Here is a 14601-nt window from a genome sequence, read left to right on the forward strand (position 1 = left end):
AACTCCGCAGAAGTGTTGCTGCGGCTCGGAGCCCATTCGCAGCCAAGTGGGAGAGTTTCTCCACAAACTGCCATTTCAGTGAAAACACAGGAAATAAAACGCGACTGAGCACACAGCAAGGAGGGGGACGTGTTAGGTTCCTCGGGGAAGCAGCCAGTTTGTGGGCTCCCCCCTCTGACCTTGAGCTTCTGTGGACCAGAGGGGCATGTTCGTCTGGGTCTGGAGGCTCCCTTGTTTTTTGTTCCACAGTCGAAGGTTTATGTGAAAATGCCCTGACTTCTTGAATTCCCTTGGACCCTCTTCCATCCCCCCTTCCAACATCTGTCCTCCTGTAACACAGTGCTGGTTAGATTTCTGTTACTGAGCAGTTGCGTTGCACATTGTCCTTGCTCCCAGGTGGCTTTGCATATTCAGAGAGGATTTTTTTTAATGATTTATTTATTTATGCATACAAGAGCTGGGGTACAGGCCAGAGATGGGGGGGTGAGAGGATTCACCAGAGACAGAGTGGGGAACAGAACAGGCAGATGGACTGAAACACACTGCTGAGGGGAGCAGCGGGGGAGACAGGAGAGGTCTGCCACGCCATGTGGGTAGCTCCCTGGCCAGCCAGGGATCGAACTTGTGCTGCAGAGGCTGCGGATTGCTTCATAGTGCGATGCTTAACCCCTTGTGCCACCAGGGAGGCCCTAGAGAGGATTTTATGAAGATGTAGATTAAGGTTCAGTCTGTCTGTTGTGAGGCCTGAGACTGCCCTTGCGGCACTCGGTGGTGATGTTGCCACAGAACCGTGGACCCCTGCTGAGTGGCCAGGCTGTAGAGGGACGCAGAGTGGGGAACAGTATTGGAATGTGAGCTAGCCAGGGATGCCCAAAGAGACAAACCAGTACAAGATATGGCTACACCGATACCAGTCTCTAATAGGACACATGGGTTGATGATGAGTTAGGCTTTTGTGTTGCAAATAGCAACCACTCAAGACAGCAGAGGTCTCAGTCTGAGTCCAAGGGCAGGAAAAGACCAATGTTCCAGTGCAAGGGGTCAGACAGGAGGCCTTCCCTGTTACTTACAGGAAGCTCAGCCTTTTGGTTCTATTCAGGTCTTCAACTGATTGAACAAGGCCCACCACATGGGGGAGGGGAATCCGCTTTACTCTGGCACTGTCATCTGAAACGCCCTCATAGTCACACCAGGATAATGACCGGTGGCCTGGAGACCCCATGGCTCAGTCACATTGAGGCCTACAATGAACCATCACAGGATGAGGGTGAGTCCACTGGGATGAACCAGGCGTCCGTTGAGTGTTCTTTGCGGCACCGGCCCCGTCTACCTAACACTGAATCCCTTCTTCTTTTTGTTAATTTGATTAAGGAGGCCCAAGGATGAGACTCACCTCGAGTGGAAAGGGTGTGGGAAGGACAGTCTCTGTAATTTGTGGGGCCTAGAGAACATTAAAATGGGGGCTTCTCATTGAAAAATGAGGATTTTCAAGGCAGCAATAGCAGAGCATGAAACCCAGTGTGGAGCCCTGAGCTCAGGCCCCTGTGGGACCGCGCGGGTCCTCAGTCCCCGACACTGGCCCCGGCTGTGGGGAGGGTGGGCAGCGAGCAGGACTGGAAACAAGATGGCGCAGCAGATGAGGGGGGCAGGTGAAGGTCCCCGTGGGAATGCGGGTGGGGTGGGAGACGCTGAACTGTGTCTCCGCATTTTCCTCCTTCCTGTTTCTTCCACGCCGCTCCCCTTCTCTTTCCCTCGTCCCTCCTCGCCCCTCCTGTCTCTCCTTCCCTTCCCCCCTCCCTTCTTCTGCTTCCTCTTTCCTTTCTTCCTCTTTTTCTGCCCTCCACTCCCTCCCTTTCTCTGCATTTCTCTATTATCCTATAAGGTACTTTAAAAACCAAACCACTTTCAATGAAATAATGTCCCTCACATTAAACCAGAGCTCGTCACCTTTAGGTCCCTTTCCAGTCCAGCGGCTGGAGGTAGTGTGCCCGCGGGCCTGTGCATGGGGGTGGGGCTGAAGGCTCAGGGTGGGGCGGGGCGGGACAGGACAGGCTCTTGGAAACGTCCTGCCCAGGTTAGGGGTCTCCCCGTGGTTCCTCAGCATGCACAGCAGAGGTGTGCCTCCCTGAAGAGAATCATCCGGGACTGCTCACCCCAAAGGCCAGGTGAACCCACTTTCCCTAGGCTGATGGTGAGGAACCTGGTATTGAGCAGTGACTTAGAGGGTAGTTAGTGAAAAGCTAGGAGAAAGGGTAAAAGATAGGTCCCTGCCATTGAGAAGTGACTAACTATTACTTTCTCATTCTAGATTTTAGCCCAGACTGTCAATCATGGGGGCTTAACAGTGTTGAGGGGTCTCAGCAGGAGAGTGAGGATCATTCCGAGCACACTCATCAGCAGGTGCTTTGGAAAAAGTGCCCTCCTCTCTCTCCAGAAAGTTTCCTCAGCCAATGATCACTCCGCCGGGAAGTGCTGCTGCAGCAGGTATTTACTGGACACATGCAGTGTAAGCTCCGGAGGGCCATGACCTCAGCACTCATCACTGGAGATAAAGCTCCAGTGCTGTGCCCTCTGCCCGTCCTTTCTTAAAAGAGGGCATCCAGAAATAGGTGACAGAAGAGAGGTGCCTTATGGAGGGGAAGAGGCTAAATGCAGTCATTTCGTCAATGTGCATTGAGCATTTACTATGTACCAGGCATGAGGGTCCCAGCGGTGGAGCACACCTGCCCTCAGCGAGCGTCTGTTCTAATGGAAGACCAGACCTGGCCAGGAGCAGAGGCGAGGGAATTGGGGAGGGGCTGCAGGCTGATCCCTAAGTGCAGGCTTGTGGGGGAGGGCTGCTGGCGCTGACTTAGTGAAGACTGGATTCAGGAGACTTTCAGTGAGTAGTGGGGAAGAAAGCATTGATTTGTAATTGAACTTGAGGTCATGTACTAGAAATGTAATTTCTGGGCCTCCCTGGTGGTGCAGCGGTTGAGCGCTGGGTTGCGAGGCTGCCTGCAGCCTCTGCAACGCCGGTTCAATCCCCGGCCGCGGGGCGAAGGTCCCACGTGGTGCCCAGACCTCCCCTGCCGCCCGCTGCTCCCCTCAGCAGCGTACTTCGTCAGTCAGCCTGCCTGCTCAGCTCCCCGCTCTGGCTCTGGTGAGTTCTGTCACCCTCCCGCGCTTCTGACTGTACCCAGTGATTGTATGAATAAATAAATAAATCTTTAAAAAAAAAAAAAAGAAATGTAATTTCTGCTCTTCTATCTGAAATACTGAATTCTGCCTCTGATCACCCCAGTTCTTTTTTCAACACCAGGGCTGTGTTCTCTGCAGATGTCAGCAGTGCCCCAAGGATATGGGACACCAGTGCCCGGCCAGATGGCATTTGTCTGTGTTGTAATCAAACGCCTGTTCTCTTGACCCAGGAGTGAAGACCAGGGACAGCAGACCAGAGCCTGCAGTAGCTGCTCAGGCTTCCCAGGTCAAGACATGTACCCCAAGGCTGGGTCAGCTGAAGTATTCTTGAGTGCTCCAAATTGCCAAGTACTGTGCTGGGCACTGGGATAAAGCAAAGATAAAGATTTTGGATGAGTGGAGCTTGTGTCTTTGGAGAAGGGCACAGATGCCAGTCCTGGGTGATGGGAGAGGGGCAGTGGGTGCACGGGGGGGGGGGGGGGGGGTGGCACGGGGTCTTAACCTTGGATAGTGACAGCAGGTTTCCAAAGTCTGCACTGCCTGCTGCACAGTTGGACTTCAGCAAAGTCCATCAAGGCATGGTCGGGAAGCCCCTATGGACAATGGGTAGGAACTGTCCAGGGGAAGGGAAAATGTGGGGGTCGGGGTGTTCCAGGCAAAGGGAAGGAGACCAGAAGTGAGGGAGCAGGGGGAGCGTCTTCTGTTGAGAAGGATGTTTCTGCAAAGTGGAAACTATTTCAGGAGGCAAGGTCGGGGGTAGAGAGAGGCTGGGAGGCTCTGATGTGGTCTGCTGAGCCAGGATCAGAAGGGCATGGATTGGGAGGTGGGTAATAATAGAGGCGAGCAGAGGCGGGAGAGGTCAAGGAGGACTTTCAGTTTTCCATTTCACCCTCCAAGACCCAAGCAGTCCCTTTTACTTCCCACCCTGTCACCCCGGGAACGCAGGCCTTCCTAATCCCTCGGGGTGCCCGTGTCCAGCAAATGGGCGAGTGATGATTATTCACCCCGGCTTTGGCTCTTCACGGTGAAGTCCAGGCTCTTCAGGAGGACGCACGGGTCGGGCGCAGGGAAGCGCCTTCCTGGTTGCCGCGTCCCGGCCACTTCTCCAAAGGCGCCCGGCAGTCAGCGCCCCTGGGCGCCAGGTCGGGCGGGCTGCGCGCCCGCGCCCGAGTCACGCCCTCCGCCCGGCCGCCGAGCGCGAGGCGCGGGCCCACGCCGAGGCCTCGGGTGCTCCCGCCGGGCAAGGTGCGGCCCCGGCCCTACCTGGCGCCGGTGCGCTCCGGCCGCCCCGGCCTCCGCGCGCGCGGCCGCGCTGGGGTTTTGTTCCCCGGCAAAGTTCCGGCCCCCGCGGGCCGGGCGCGTGCTCCGGCCGGACCACGTGTCGCAGGTACCGGGGTTTTTTCCTTTTTTTTTTTTTTTTTTTTTTGGCGCTTCCCCTCCCCCGTCCCGGATCCCGCTCCCCTCCGCCCCGGGTGGCAGGAAAACCCTTCGCCCCCGACCAATCCCACCCGCGCCGCGCGCGCGCCCCCCGCGCTCCCTCCCGCTCATTGGCCGCCTGCGCGCCGCGGGTGACGGGCAGCGCCGCGGCCCTATGGCGCGAGGGGGCGGGGGCGCCCGGGCCTCGGGGGCCGCTTTGTTCGGGGCTCCGCGCCGGCCCCGGGCCCGCGCCCGCGCCCTCCCCTCGCGCCCGGGCCGCGCCGCCGGGGCCGGTGGGCGGGCGGCCCCGCCCCGCGCGCCCCGCGCCCCGGCGCCCCGGCGCGAGCCCCGGCGGCGCCCGCTGTCACCCGCTCCAACTCCGAACGCCCCGCGCCCGTGCCCGCGGCGCGCGGTTGGCCGGCCGGAGGCGGAGCGACCGCCGGGCGGCCCAATCGGGGCGCGGGTTCCCACGGGCGCCCGGGGCCCCGCCCCCGCGGCCGCCGGCCGAGCGCCCCGGCGGCTCCCATTGGCGCGCGCGGGCCGGGCTGCCGGGCGGAGCAGCGCCGCCGCCGTCGGGCGCGCAGCTCTGCAGCGCGCGAGCTCCGGCGCCTGCTCCTCGGAGCCCCGGCCCGCATTGTGCCCGGCGCGCGGCGGGAGCCGGGACGCGCGTCGCGGGTGAGTGCCGCGGGCCGGGAGGGCGGGGCCGCGGGCCGGGGCGCCCCGGGGGACGGCGGCGGGGGGCCCGGGGCCGCGCCGCCCGCGACGGGCACCCCTGCCCCGCGCCCCCCGCGTAGGGCGCTCCGGCGGGTCCTAGTTCCCCCCGATGCGCTCGGCCCGTATTGTCTTCCCGTGCGCACCCTCGGGAGCGGGAGCCGGCGGGGGCCCGCGGAGACGCGCCTCGCGCGGAGGGGCGGCGGGAGGGGCCCGGGGCGCGCCCAGGTGCGCGGCGCCGAGCGGGGTGACAGCGGCCGGGCGCGGGCGCTCGGGCTTCCCGGCCGCGGCTGGACCGCGGGGACCCGCGGCGGCGCCGGCACTTGGTATCTGTCGGCTGATTCTGATCAACTTCTGGGGGGGCGTGCGCGCGAGTGCGTGTCTGTCCCCGCGTGCGTGCGCGCCTGTGCGTTTCCGTCCCCGACTTGGGCATCTCCAGGCCTGGGTCCGGCGCGAGGCTGGCTGGGCGCTCACCTGGGCGATCGTGCCGAGCTCGGGGCCGGGCGCGCGGGGCAGAGAGCCGGGGGGTCGGCACCCCGGGCGGGAGAGCCGCGGCTGGCCCGGGAGCGGGGCGCGGAGCTGCGTTTTGCAGGCGCGCAGACAATGACTGTTCCGTGGGGTCCCGGGGGCCGCCCGGGGGCTCCGCTCCGGGTGCCGACCCCTCCGCGCTCTCTCGCGCGCTCAGCTGCTCCGGTGCTGCTCCTTGGCGCAGCTCTCCGCCCGCAGGGGACCCGCGCGGGGCCCGCTTTTGTTTACGCACCTCACGGGCGGGCTGGCGCTGCGCGCTGTGCTCCCCGGCCGCGGCCGCTGCTGCGCGCCCCCTCCGCGCGGGGAGAAGTTGGGGCGCGCTGTCAGGTGACGCCCCCTCCTCCGGCCTCCTGGCGGGAGGCAGCAGGGAAAAGACGCCCAGACGGCTCCTTCGCGCCCGGTGCCCACGGCGCACGGCGCCCCCAGGCCCCTGGCACCCGGAGGCGCCCTCTGGGTTGGTGGACGTCGGGGGCGCAGATCTCACCTCCTTTCAGTCGCTTTCTCTGGCCTCGCCCCGGGTCAACTCGGGCCTCTCTCTGACTGCTGGCAAGTTCTTGAAGGACACGCGTGAGCCTTGGGGACGCTGCCCACATCGTGCCGCCTTAGGTGGTGCCCACGCGGGCTCGCGCAGCACCTGTCCGCCATCCTTGAGCCAGGGCGGCGGGGATCCGGGTGCCCACGCGTGCTGACTTGGTGCACATTTTATTTGAACTGGAGCAGAGATTGAGAACCTGGGTGCTGAGGTCAGACCAAACCGAGTTCCAGAATGTGGTGTCACTCGCGAGCCGGGTGAGCCAGGCCAAGCTGCTTTAATCCCCGCTTCTCAGCTTCCACATCTGTCCAGTGGGGCTGAGGAACCCCATTTGTGGGGGGGTCTGTATGACGGCCTAACCTGCTCGGCGCTGTGACTGCCACCTAAGGAACACGCCTTTCGTCTCCCTATTAGAATCAATTACAGAGGTGGCTTCTGGTCTCTTCTTTCTTCCCTCTCCTAGGTTCCCTTTTTATTTTAAAAAGGTCTGAGGGCCTCCCTGGTGGTGCAAGGGGTTAAACACCGCACTATGAAGCAATTTGCAGCCTTTGCAGCCAGGGAGCAACCCACATGGTGCGGCAGACCTCTCCTGACTCTCCCGCTGCTCCCCTCAGCAGTGTGTTTCTGTTGAGCTGCCTGTTCTGCTCCCCACTCTGTCTCTGGTGAGTCCTCTCACCCCCCCCCCCCCATCTCTGGCCTTGTGGCATAAATAAATAAATCTTAAAAAAAAAAAAAGGTCTAAGGACTGCTGTTTTCAGCTTCAGACAGGGCTTGCTTTTCTTAGTTTCAGGGGCTTGCTTTTCTTAGTTTCAGGTTTAACTCTACTTATCTAATCGCTCTCTGCTCCTTTTTGTGTTTGAATTTCCATTAGATTTGAGTTGCTTCTTCTTCCTTCTTCCTCCATGCTATGCTGAGGCCCAGGCCCAGGGGTCCCAGGGCTTGGAGGCTGCAGCCAGTAGCTGCTGAGAACCAGTGGCTGCTGAGCAGAGTGATTAAGGTCTGCATGGAGGGAGGTTTGAACAAAGAGATACCTGGCGCTAGGGAGGAACACTTCCTGGTAGAGGTGAAATTTGAACTGTGTGTCTTGTAAAGCAGAAGTTTGGTAAATCACCAGCTTCTAGAATTTGCTCATTGGTACCCCATGGTAAAATACACAGCAGTTACCAAGTCATCATCTTTGAATGGGGGAGAAATAAACCCAAGGAGGAGGCTGTTGGCTGAGCAGGGTGGTGGAAGAGGACAGTTGATGTCACTGAATATCTTCAGATGTTGTCAGTGTGTTTGACGTGCTTTTCTTCTGCCCCACTAGCTCTGTGTGGCTGTTTTTCTGTAGGCAAAGAGAGAAGCCAGTTTCATACAGGAAAAAACAAAACAAAAAACAAGCAAGAAAAAGCTCCTCCACAGCCTAGAATCAGATAAATAATTAAGAAAAGACCATCTCAGGCTTGGCTATGGAAAAAAATGCTTTCAACACCCTTTTGCCTGTTGGGGCAAATGACTGAACTGGGTCATTGGACCCCAGGGGCACAGCCTTTGAATGTGGACCCCAGGGGCCTTTAATGGCCCAAACCAACAAGCAAACAAACAGAAACTAGGAAAGGATTTTCAATTTGTCCACCAGGCACCAAAGCCCACAGGGAATGCTCCCTAAGCGCCTCTGCGCCCCTGATTCTGCCTCAGTTTCCCCAAGTGGAGGTTGACTCCTGCCAGCTCTGGGGTCAGGAGCATTATTGCTAGCTGTGAGTCAATAAAGGTGAAAACCTGTTTAAAGGTCCACTCCCTGCAACCATTCCTATCTTCCCACACTGCTTCTGGGAATTCTTTGGCCCATCAGGGCTGAAGGCAGCTTTGTCCCTTGCTGTCATCTGGGGAGCAAATCAGTTGGGGGCCCAGACTTAAAAGAACCACGTGGTTAGGAAATCTCATTAGCAGACAATTTAACTCCACTCTAATGCTCATCCAAAGCACTAGGACAAAGACTTCCTCTCCTCTTCCTCCGAAGCTGTCTCTCCCTGCTCCCCACTTCCCTCCCCCACCATGAGAAAGGAGAGGCAGCTCTGGATCTGCCTCCTCCACTCCCTCTCGCCCCCCACCCCCCTATTCCTGTAGTTCTAGTGAGCTGAGCAAACCCCAGGCCTTGGGGACGTTCTCTGGGAGAGCTGAGTTGAGAGCCTACTAGGTGAGCAAGTGAACACTTTGTTATAACTTGACACCCCTCTTTCCCCGAAAGCAGGAGTCTGTCTGAAGAAGCATTTTTTGTGGGGCAGCATGACAGTGTGACGTTCAAGCCTGAGCTTCTCCAATGTGGAAAGCAGGTGAGAGCAGAGAATCCTGGGGTGCCTCCACTAGAAGTCTAGGATGGCGGCGGTGGGGACAGGATGACTGCCTGGGTGTGAGACATGCCCTGTCTGAAGCGGAAAACAGCAGGCCTTCGACCTTTTTAAAAAAGATTTATTTATTTATGCCACACGAGCTGGGGTACAGGCCAGAGATGGGGAGGGTGAGAGGACTCACCAGAGACAGAATGAGAAATTGGGGCCTGTGGGCAGTGTACATAATCCAATGGAATTCCTGAACCCCACAACTTCAGGTGTTTGGACCCCGTGTCTAAAACACTTTCCCTGGGTGTACACACACACACACACACAATTTTTCATTTCTCAGTGAAGCACATGGTAGCGTGTATGTTTCTGAGTGTGTGTCTGTTTTTTCGTTTTTCTCATTATAGGACAAAAACAAACGAATCAGATTTTCAAGGCCCCCAACCAAAATTTCCTGTTTTCCTGCAAACTTCAAACTCTGAATATTTCATCTCTGAATATTGTTTTCTATAAGTCATAATGCTTATATTTAAAAAAATCCACTTCCCTTGCAGGCTAAATCACTTATTTCCAAAGTTTTCCTTTTTTTTTTTTTTTTTATTATATAAAGGAGGCACTCAAAAATAAATCAGTACTCAGCAAGGAACAGAGTGTTTTGAAAATACAACAATGCTCCAGTGTGAAAGGGTACAAGATATTAATAGTTAGGTGGGGGTTTCCCCTTCCACCCGCTCCCACCCTCCACACCTTCCTCCACCCCCTCCAGCATAAGACCAGCACTGTTCCTGGCGGCTCCGGGGACCTCATTAGGAAATTCATAAAGTCCTAGACTGGCTTTGGGGAACTCTGCCTGCTCTGGTGTGAGATGCTTCTAGAAGTCCTTGGAGCTCTTTTGCTAGCTGAAGCTCAGCTGGGAGACTGGCGTGCTGCAGCAAGGGTGTTTGGGTTCCTGGCAGCTGAAGTGGGGGGGCAGCGTGCTGGCCTGATAGAATCTCCCAGACCGGAGGGAGGATGCAACAAGTGATGACTCAGTCAGTGCCTGCTCTGGGGCAGAGGACGTTCCTCCCAGCCCAGTGACTCCTGGGTTTCAGAAAGGGGCCAAGGCCTTTGAGTCTTGGTGCTGTGGCAAAGTTTCTTTCCATGAAGGGAGACATGGTGGTGGGGTGAGACATCCGGGGAGAGGGGTTGGCGTGTTGGGCCCCAGCGAGCCTGAAGGGCCTGGAATTTTCTGGCCGGGGCCAGGCTGAAGTCAGGAAGGAGGAGAAGTAGAAGGAAGGGGAAGGGTCGTGGAGTAAAGGCACAGCCACCTGAATTATTTAACTCCAGTTTCTGCCTCCATCTGGCGTGATTTTATTAAAGGCCGAAAGACTCATTCACGGGTGTGAGAGGAATAGAGGGCTGGGGACGGGGAATCGGGTGAATGGCTGGGAGATTAGCTTATGGGGAGTCGGTGGCTTTTCCTTAAATACCTCAGGCACAGTTCTCCAGAGAGGATCCGGGATAACCCCAGAAAGAACCGGCCTTGCGGATGCCTGCCCGCCCCATGCCCTCCTCCTGGGCCAGGAGCGAGAGCTGCTAGCCTTGTAAACATGGACCCATTGTAGTTCCTGTTCCCGCTTCCTCTGCCCTGGGCTGAGGTGCTAATGAGCCCCAGGAAGCCACCAGCTCAGCCCCCAGAGGGGAGGTCAGGGTGAGTCAGGGACTGGGAATCCTTGTGGGGTTGTCAGGACCGAGGCATGGGTGCGATTTTCCCAGCAGGTCCTCTCAGGGGAGAGGATGGTGGTGGGCCTGGCGTCTGCAGGTCAAGTCTAGGGCCCGCGAGGAGGGGGTCTGCTTTGCTTCCTCTTTCTCCCAGCCTTGTTGCAGGCCTCCAGGATCTTTCGGGAAGAGATTCCAGCCCAAAGCCTATTCATTCTAGAGCTGCTTCAGTCCTGGGGCTTCAGTCCTGGGGACAAGCGCCCCTGTGACCCAGCGGCCGCCCTGGGAGAGGTGGGGAGCGCTTGGCTGCCTTCTAGACAAGTGAAGATCCCCAGCAGCAAAGTTAAGGAGCTCCAGGAACTCCTTAGCTCGTTCCCACTGACTTTTTGGGGGCAATATCTTCAGAGGCTCAGAACTGTGGGTTTCTCCTCATGACCTTCTGGTGTAGGGTTGGTTTTGTTTGGGACTTAATGGGAACCTGCCCCAATGTGCTGAAGTAATGTGCTCCTTTTTGTCTTTTCTTGCAAAATGCCTGTCTCCATTTCCTCTGGGACATAAGGCTTTTCTTAGAAGGTGAGAACTGGAGGGTGAATTCTTCAGTAGGCTGCCAGCCCTTTGGGCTTTAGTAAGCATGGAACCCCTTTCGAGCCCTTGGGCTCCCTGGCCTACCCTAGCACACTCCTGGGCATGCCTGTTACTGGTGCAGTTAATTAATAATTCTCCCATCTGACATTCTCAACAGTGTCCCAGAATCCTGAGTCCCAAGTGTCAGAATCAGAACCCTGCTTATGTCTTAAATAACTGTGCAGAACTTTCCTGATTGCAAATTCAACTGTGTTCTGGTGAGCAGCCTCTGCCTTCACCTTCTGTTTTTTTTTTTTTTAAAGATTTATTTATGCATACAAGAATGGGGTTACAGGCCAGAGGTATGTGGGGGTATGTGTGTGAGAGGATTCACCAGAGACGGAGTGGGGAGCAGAGCAGGCAGATTGATTGAAATACGCTGCTGAAGGGAGCAGCGGGCGAGTCAGGAGAGGTCTGCTGCGCCATGTGGATAGCTTCGGGGATCGAACTTGTGCTGTGGTGGCTGCAGTTAGCTTCATAGGTTGTGTCTTAACCCCTTGTACCACCAGGGAGGCTCCACCTTCTGGTTTTTAAAGTGTGTTCAAGCCAGGGTCTACTGTGCAGGGAGTGTACCCCATGCACTTTCTTCATCTAAGGTGTCCTTTGGATCGAAAAGTTAACAGACTCTCGAACGGTCTTGCTGTGGCAACAGCTTTGCCTTACATAGAGCCTGGACTTTGTACATATTTCTTGTCCTCTTAAGTGCATATTCTTGTACATCGTCAAGCTGACTTGACAGGGATACCTATGTCTTTGGTTATCAAGCTTTAGTCAAATTGGCTCTTGTATCCTGAAATCCCACTTTTACTCAGGGATGATGATTCAGTTTAATATTTTTCTTGACAAAATATATTACTATTTTATGCAGATTCGTCAACTGAATTGATGCCAAGTATGATTAAATTCTAAAAACAATGTGCAAAGTAATAACTGCACGTAATATTAGCAAACTCCTACAACAGCCGAGCCTATCATGAACAGCAACAATCTTCTGTTCCCATCGTGTTTTATTCCACCCACTCCTGTACTCTGCAGAAACAATCACTTTTGCTCATTTTTGTGTTTAGTTTTTCTTGTGCTTGTCCTTATATCTCTAAGTCATGTTCATATATCATTTTATTTACTGACTTCCCGCTAGATAAACGGTAATGGAGCTCACTTCTCGTGTCTCATCTCCTTCCTTCATTCTCCAGATGATTGAGGGTTACATTCATAGGTTTGTATTGATTATTCTTCAGTCTTTGACTCACGTGGATCTCTGAGTTAAGTTCCATCAACTGACTTCAGTGACTTTTAAGCTTGACCCCCCCCCACCATTGTAAATTGAGACTATTGTCCCGATGCATTTTTCCTTCTCATTATGCCCCCAGCTTTTACTAGCAGTCACCTTGTCCTGTAATTGTAATTAAGTCTCCTGTGCTTTGTTCATGTGTTGTTTTGTTTTCATAACAGCTTTATTAAAATAGAATGTACAGACCTTGCAGTTCAGTTCCTTAAAGTCTTAGTCTATGGTTTTTGGTATCTTTCTGTTGTGTAAGCTTCATTATACTGACCTGTCTTTTTGTCTCTGCAGATTTGGCTATTATGGACATCATGTCAGTGGAATCTCATAGTACATGGTTTTTTTTTGTGATTGTCTTTCACTGAGCAGCATGTCCTCAAGGGCTATCCATGTTGTAGCATTTGTCAGTACTTAATTCCTTTTTATTGCCAAGTAATATTCCACTGTATGGATATACCATATTGTATTTATTCGTTAATCACATGAATGACATTTTGATTGTTTCCATCTTTTGGCTGTTGCTCCATTGCTGTTTGGCTGCTATGAATATTTGCATGAATGCTTGTTTTAAGTTTTTTTTTTTTGGTGCATACCTAGGAGTAGAATTCCTAGGCCATATGGTACTTCTTTGTGTTACCTTCTGAGGGATTGTGTGATGGTTTTCCAAACTGGCTGCACCATTTTACCTTCCCAACTGCAGCATCTTGCAGATTCCAGTTTTTCCACATCCTTGCCACATTTGTTATTATCCATCTTTTTGATGATAACCACTCTGGGTAAAGGGTGGTATCTCCTTGTGGTTTTGCCTTATAGTTCCCTGATAAATAATGATGTTGAGTGTCTTTTCATGTACTTGTTGGCTAAATGAATATTTTCTTTGGAGCAATGTGCATTCAGAGCCTTTGCCTATTTTAAATTGCTTTTGTGTTTGGTCTCTATTAAATTGCAATAGTTCTTTATCTATTCTAGATATAAGTTCCTTATCAGATACATGATTGGCAAACATCTCCATTCTGTGGGTTGTCACTTCACTTTCCTGATGTTATCCTTTGCATATTGTTTGCTTTTTTTAAAAACTGAAAGTCTTGAAGTCATGAAAGAATGTTTGCTTAGTTATGACTGCCAATACTTTTCATTCCATAGTTTGGTGATATACTACTTGTATATTTTCTTTTCCATCATTCTACCTGCATGACCTAATTAAGTTACAGATTGGGAAAAGAAGCCTTGGACACATTTTATTTTAAGCCTCTGATTTCACATTAAAAAAAAAAAAACACCCAATACTAAATGGACTTACAAAACTACGTGAATGACTCAGTTACTTTATTTGTTTATCAAAGCTGTATGAAGGCAGAATTTGCAAGGTAATTGAAAGTGAGCTATTTTTAGGTTAAATTTCTGCTGGGTAAGTATTTTTTTGTTTCAGGACAAGGTTCTTCACTGGGGGTAGTGTTGCTCACCAGGGAACATTTGACATTGGAGATATTTTTGGTTGTCAACATGGGTAGAGATACTGGCATCTGGGTGATAGACAGCAGGGAAGCCCTCACAGCCTACCTTGCAAAGGACAAACTGCCAGAGCAAAGATCAGTCTGATCCATAGGAAGGAGAGGCTGAGAAACTGCTTTCAAAAGTACCAAGTACTTTTAGAGATGACATATTGACATTTCTTTACTTTTAGCAAAGGGGTTTATGTTTTGCCGCTGTTTGGAAGTGAGCTACCTTGAGGGATCATATTATTTTGGATATTTAGAATATTATGGCTATTATTTTAACCAGGGTTAAATTAATAAAGCAGCTTTCTTTTTAAGATAGAAAGCAAAAAACTTGGATAATAATTTCAGTCATTTTAGGATTCTTGAGCAAGTTCTTTGGGTTAATGACTGCAGGAGATTGCTGTAATGGTGTCGTGAAAGGCACATCTGCAGTTCTCAAATCTGCTGTGGTTAAAATTATCGGAGAAAAAATATTTGCAGGATGATCATTATAATGTCACTCCTCTTAAGCAATTTATTGAGTACTGAAAACATTTTTACAAAAAATATTCCAAGTGCAGTGTAAGATCTGTGACATTTGAGAAAGTTTTATGAATGTTAGAATAATTATCTCATCTTGAAATCTCTGTGATTAGAAATTACCATTTCAATTCTACAATTATATCGATTGAACTTTAACATCTCATTGTAATTAAAGAAATGAAAACCTCATTTACTTGGTCTTCGCTTAAGTAAACAGTATAACAACCTAATTATTTTAAAATAGATTAAAAAAAATTTCATCCTATGATCCCCCTCACCCATCTCTGT

General features: G+C 53.0%; 1 protein-coding gene across 8 annotated transcripts in view; it reads left to right on the top strand.

The window, feature by feature from the left end:
* The first annotated feature begins 5217 nt into the window (after positions 1-5217).
* TIAM1 (TIAM Rac1 associated GEF 1) overlaps positions 5218-14601 on the top strand; it is a 355067-nt gene continuing 345683 nt past the window's right edge. For all 8 annotated transcript variants that reach the window (XM_054700321.1, XM_054700322.1, XM_054700314.1 and 5 more), the window contains exon 1: positions 5218-5271. The gene's annotated coding sequence lies outside the window, so the exon portion shown is untranslated. The remainder of the gene's footprint in view (positions 5272-14601) is intronic.

Source organism: Talpa occidentalis, unplaced genomic scaffold, assembly GCF_014898055.3.
Source record: "Talpa occidentalis isolate TD23 unplaced genomic scaffold, MPIMG_talOcc4v2.1 talOcc4.4, whole genome shotgun sequence".
In the NCBI taxonomy this organism is placed as follows: domain Eukaryota; kingdom Metazoa; phylum Chordata; class Mammalia; order Eulipotyphla; family Talpidae; genus Talpa; species Talpa occidentalis.